We start from the raw sequence: 6,360 nt of genomic DNA on the forward strand, positions 1-6,360 counted from the left end.
ATCAAAGTCAGCTTTAAAAACTTTTCCATAACAAAAAATATTCATCACAGAATCACTACACGAATCAAATACTTTACTTCCAGTTTTCTTAAAGTGAACCTCAAAACTTTCATCAACAATTTGTTAAACTGAAAAGTAAATTATACTTTAAGTCCACAACCAAAGCTACATTTTTGTCACGCCCAGAAATTTACACCAAATCTCTGAACAATAGCATGCATTAAATCTCGGTCCAGGAATCAGCCCGAGTACACACTATGACAAATTAATACACAGTTCCACGACTTAAAAACAAATAAAAACAATTATCTATCGAAATGCAGTGGAAAAGGAAAACAAGACTAGACCATTTAATCTTCAGCTTCAGCTAGCGAAGACGGCTCCACACCACAGGCATTCTTGACGGCGGACTGAACCTTACTTCAACCTTCGGAACAACCTTCTTCTGACACAGGCTCTGGCACTTGCTCCGGTGGGGGAAAAATTAAGCAAGGCTGAGTACAAACCACCGTACTCAACAAGTAACACCCAAGAGAGGAGAATAATGAATGCAATAGGGTAACAAGGATAGGCTAAGGTTAAATTGCACAAAGCTGGAGTAATTTAGCAAAACAGTAGATAAAATAAACTGAAATAAAAGTAAAGTAAGCAATTAAAATAATCATCCACTGTTCAACGTTACACCACGTTGCAACAGGCCCTAACCACTGTCCAGCGTTACTCCACACTGCAACAGGGTCAACCCTCTGTCCAACGTTAAACCACGTTGCGACAGACCCAAACCACTGCCAACGTTACACCACATTGCACAGGGTCAAACCAGTTCCAAGATTGATAAAATTGTTAAAGGGGTTCAACTAATCCCAGTGAGTCTGTCAGTTCGCCCAATAACCGCGGGCATGGCTATTCGAATAGTTTTACTCTGCAGAGGTGTACAACTTTACCCACAAAACATGGCTGCCAAGCATGTTACCATGCCCCAACGTATCACCACGATACCTCAGTACGGAAACCATGATAAGACCTTTCACCTAACCCTCCCTAGACAATCGCACCACACTTCAGGTTTCACCCTCTCCTTTACACCAAGTCGGGCAGTCCCCTCTTGTGCCTTCGTAGATCCGGAAGCAGCAGAGGCTTTCGTTACACCACGATTGCCCGTCCATACTCCATCACGCCTACCCTTGCCTCGGTACGTCGAATAGGGACAAGCTAGATTACGAGTCTTACCGTTGCCCATTCTGGCTTGTGGTTAGTATGTGTAAGACCTTCAGGGTTTCCTGAGAACCGGTCCTTAATTGCCATGGGTGCGACTCTCAAAACCATGCACCCACAGCCCACCATAAGCAATATTTTAGTTGTATTACTCCACATCGGGAGATTAATAATGATTACAACCATTAAAGGTCTATCAAAGTTTAATCAATAATCAAATAAGAATTGGTGAGCTAGTTGAACTAAGCATGGCTAAGCATTGACTAACCGTAATTCTAGTCAAATTAACCCTGGGATGACAATAATAATAAATGGGAATCAACAGATACAAAGGTAAATGCCCAATAGATAAATAAAGTAAATAGATTTGCATAAAACAATGCATGTTTGAATGTAAAAGCAGGGGATTTTATAATCATAGGTTCAATATGATCAAAGAAGGGTGCCACTTGCCTTGCTTAGACCCACGAGGAACTTCGGCGACAACTTCGAGAACGAACGGCGTTGCGACGGGGTCAAAACCTACGACAAACAAGGCAAAACAAGAAAAACAGGCTATAAAACTACTGAAACAGAGAAAGAAACTATTTTTATTGGATTCTTGACATTTTTCTGGATTTAATGAAACTTGAATGGACCTAAACGGAGACTAGATGAATTACTTATGAATTTTAGAAGATTATCTGTGTTTTTAAACTAAACAGAAAACCTTAATTGAATTATTGCGCAATTAATGGGGCTGCTGACGTCAGCGAGGAGAGAGGAGCTGACGGCTGACAGGTGGGGGCCACCTGTCGGTGGGAAAGAGGGAAGAGGAGATCAGCCGACGACGGGTGGGCCCCAGCTGGCAGATAGAGAAAACAGAGAGGGAAAGGGGACGATGCACTCGGCTTCGGCTGGAGGGAGAGGGCGGCTGAGCGGCGGCGGTCAGCAACCAACGAAGGCAGCGGGGTCCGGCGATGTCAGCCGACGGCGAAGGAGAAAGTGGCGATGGCGAAGGGACGGCGACGAGAACGGCGACGACGAGTCGGCGTGGAGGAGGCGGAGACAGCGACGGGGTGGCGCGGCTCGGAGCGGCGACGAGCGGCGGGAGGGAGAGACGATGACGGACGCCAGCAGCGGGGGCTTGGCGACCGTGCGACGACGGTGACGAAGGGCGGAGATGCGACGGCGAGCGCTGGCAGCGCACGACACCCAGCGACGGCGCGCGGGAGGGAGGAGAGCGGGCTCACCGGGGTGGCGCGGCGACGACGGCGTAAGGGAGAGGGGGATGGGATGCGGCGTTCGGCCGGGGAGGCGGCGACGGCGGCGACGGCCGGGCGGCGCGCGCACGGAGGAAGAGGAGGGGGATGCAGCGGGGCGGCGGGATTGGCGGCGACCGTTGCGAGCGACGGCGCGACCGGGGAAAGCGGAGCGATGGTTGCGCGCGGGAGGAGGTGGCGTGGCGGGTGTGGCCAAAGGAGCTAGACGGGAGCACGAGGGAGGAGCGAGGTGGCGTCAGCCAAGCAGCGACGCAGCTTGGCGGCCGAGCGGCGGACGCGACCGGAGCGGCGGCGCACGACGACGGCGCAACCGGAGCAGTGGCGCATGGCGGTGACGGCGAACGGCACGGCAACGACGGCGCGACGACGACGACGTCGGGCGGCGACCCGGCGGCGGCGGCGCGTGGCTCCTGGCGCTTACCGACGGCACGGGGAGGTCGGCAGCAGCGGCGAAGAGGGAAGAAAGAGGGAGAGAGGAGAGGAGAGCTCACCAGCGGTGATGGAAGGCGGCAGCACGTCGGCAAGGAGAAGGAACGGGCGATGGCGAACGGAGCGGCGCGGCGACGTCGCGAGCGCGGACGGCGACGCGCGGACGACGAAGTCGGGCACGACGGCGAAAAGGGCGAGGAGGCGGCGAGGAAGCTCGGCGACCACCGGTGGCGACGAAGGCCGGCGGAAGGTCGGCGAAGACGAGGCGGTGGTGGTGACGCGGGTGGGCGGCGACGTCCGACGGCCGACGAGGAGATCGGCGGCTGACGGCGACGGAGGGAAGCTTCGGGCGGAGAGCGGGGGGAAAGTGGCGGCAGGGCAGAGGCACGGGGATTTTAAAGGGGGCGGCGCCGGCTAGGGCGGAGCGACCGGTGGAGACCGAGTCGGCGACGCGGCAAACTCGGCAGCGGCGGTTGCGGTGGCGGCGCGCCGTCCGGAGGAGTCGGGCGGAGGCGGACTCGGCCGGCGCGCCGCGGCGCGGGCACGGGCGAGCGGGCGAAGCTTGGTCGCTGACAGGTGGGCCCCACCTGTCAGTGGCGTGAGGGAGAGGGAGGCGGCGCGGACTCGCGGGCGCGGGCGAGCGGGCGAACTGGGCCGGGCGGCGGCCCAAGCGGGGGAAGGTGCGCGCGCGGGAGGAAGGATCGGTCGGCTGGGCCGGCCGAGCGGGAAAAGTGGGCCGGCTCGGCTGGCCGGCCCGGGAAGGAGGAAAAAGAAAAAGAAAAAGAGAGAGGAGGAAAATTGGACTTCGGCCCAATTTGAGAAGGAAGGGAAAAAGGAAGGAAAAAGGAGGGAAAAAGGAAAACCCCACTTTTGCCGACTTTTAAAATTAATTTGTTTGATCAAATTTTATTGTTCTGCAATTTGAATTTAAATCCAGTTAATTGATTTGGAACCTCGATTTAATTAAATTAATTCCTTTTAGAGGGATTTTTCCTGAGTTAATTAAGCCAATTGTTATTTACGAATTTCTTTTTACGATTTTAGGCTTGGGATAAAACTCCGGGCGTGACAATTTTTCAATTCAAACTTGTTATTTACCTTGACCATACCTCTAGCGAGAATGACACTAGTAGAAATATCACCAAAGATAATCGATTCAGTCTTGGATGCATGTTCGAGGGAGGAGAACCAACTTTTATCACCGGTCATGTGCCGCGAACAACCGGAATGCACGATCCATACGTTCTCCTTCCTCGCCACCAAAAGCGTACACAACAAAGGATGTCGAAGCCTCAATACTGGGGTTAGATAAAAGAAATTTAGGAATCCAATACTGAGACACACGACCAGTAGATCCAATAGGCATATATCGACGTGCAAAAATAGTTTGAGAATTTTTCAAAAAATCTCTGCGAGGCCGATCTGACTGAGGTGCAGTAGCCGGTCTGACCGTGGCTTAGTAGCCGGTCTAACCGGTCCTCGGTCTGACCGTGCAACCCACTGTGGTCTGACCAGTTTCCTCGAGGCAAAAACATATTTTTGCAACTTTGATTTTGGAAAAGCAATTTCTCTCTCCTTTTTCTGTTTTCGAACTAATCTGAAACAAAAACCAACAAGATGTCCATCTTTACCATAAAAGGTATAATTATATGTTTCTTTAGAAATAGAAGGTTTTGAAGTATTTGTTTTTGTTTCATTTAGTGTTGCAGAAGGAGAGTGCATAAATCCAGAAGACTTGAAAACTGTTTTTTCATTACTTGGTTTTGTCAAAGTTTTCAAACCGACACCACTATTGCAACTAGTCACTTTAGATTGATCCAAAATCATGTTAAGTTGTTTCTTACCATCAAAAATTCTTTTCAAAGAACTTTTCAAATAAGAAACCTCTTTTTCAAGATTAGTACAGTTTTTGCAATCAATTTTCACACTTTTGCTGTTACGACATTTGGGGCAAGAAAGCACTTCATTAGTTTTTAAATTTTTCCATGTACTCAACATGACCTAAAGCATATTTTAGCTACATCTTGTTTGATGTGCATGTTGAGCAATCCAAAAAATCATGGTGTTGTTTTAACTTTTTACCGCAAAGCATGTTAAACATCAAACTAGCATAAAAAAACAGTTTGATATTTCTTCAACATTTTTCTAGTTAAAAACAACTCATCACAAGTGTGTGTTCGCAAGGCAAAACCAAGAGCAAGAGAAGATCTAGTTTTCAAATCATGTGAAACATTGACATCTCTGATTTTTGAAATTTCATGCATCAAAACCTTACAATTTTTGCAATCATCATCATTAGGAACAAGAGATTTTAATCTAGCAATTCTAGCATTAAGAGATTCAATTAAAAACTCTTGTTTTTAATACATCTTCTCACACTTCTTATTTTTAGCACTTAAGACATGAATAGCTTCTTCAAGTGAACTCACCTCATTGTCGTCATATTCTGAATCCGATTCACCACGCGACATTAGGCAGACACCGGAGATGTTTTTTGCTTTATCTTCATCTTCTTCACTTTCTCAATCTACATCGCTTAGAGGATTAACAGCTGCATAGAGTTGATTCAACATTTTCTTGAGGTTCTCTTTGGTTCTTGTTCCCTGAAATATGCTCTTAAACTTGGGCTTATCGTCCTTCTTGCCTCTTCCAAGCTTAGGACAATGCGAGCTAATGTGATCAAGCGCTCCACACTCGAAGCAACGAGTTGGACCTCCTCTTTTCCTGTACCTGACATTATTGATAGCTCAAGAAATTTTGTTAGCAGCCAGAGCCAAATTCTCCTCCTCGAATTGTTCGAGTTGCTCATCGGACATGGCATTAATCAAAGCAAGAGCGGTAGAATTCGATGGTGAAGCACCGACATCAAATGAAGTCGAGGGAGAAACCAAAGTACTAGATTTAGAATCAACTTTATGACAAAGAATATTTATCTCGTGTGTTTTGAGTTTTGTATAAAAAGAATCCAAAGTCAAAGAAGACATATTAGCAGATTCTTGAATAGTTGTCACTTTCATCTCCCAAACAGACATGTGAAGACCATTCAAAAATGCCGAGAGATCTCACATTGAGAGTAATTAACATCATAAGCAGAATCAACAGATCTAAGATTACTTAAAATTTTATTAAACCTAGCAAGATAATCTCCAAAGCTTCTCCTGGTTTCATCTCAAATTTAATATAATCCTTTTTGAAAAGATCTCGACGAAGTTCCTTTATGTTAGTTGTTCCTTGATGAAAGTTTTTCAAAGCATTCCAAATTCATTGCCAGTTTTAAGATGAGAAACGCGATCAAAATCCAAACAAGAAATCCCACTCAATAAAATATTACGAGCTTTGCAATTGTTGCTAAACTCAGTTTTCAAAAAAGGAGTGTTAATCTGCTTAGGAATCTCATATGGTTGTGCAACTTTTTGCCAAACATCATAATCTTCAGCCAGAATGTAAGATTGCA

This window comes from Oryza brachyantha, chromosome 8 (assembly GCF_000231095.2).
Source record: "Oryza brachyantha chromosome 8, ObraRS2, whole genome shotgun sequence".
Lineage (NCBI taxonomy): Eukaryota > Viridiplantae > Streptophyta > Magnoliopsida > Poales > Poaceae > Oryza > Oryza brachyantha.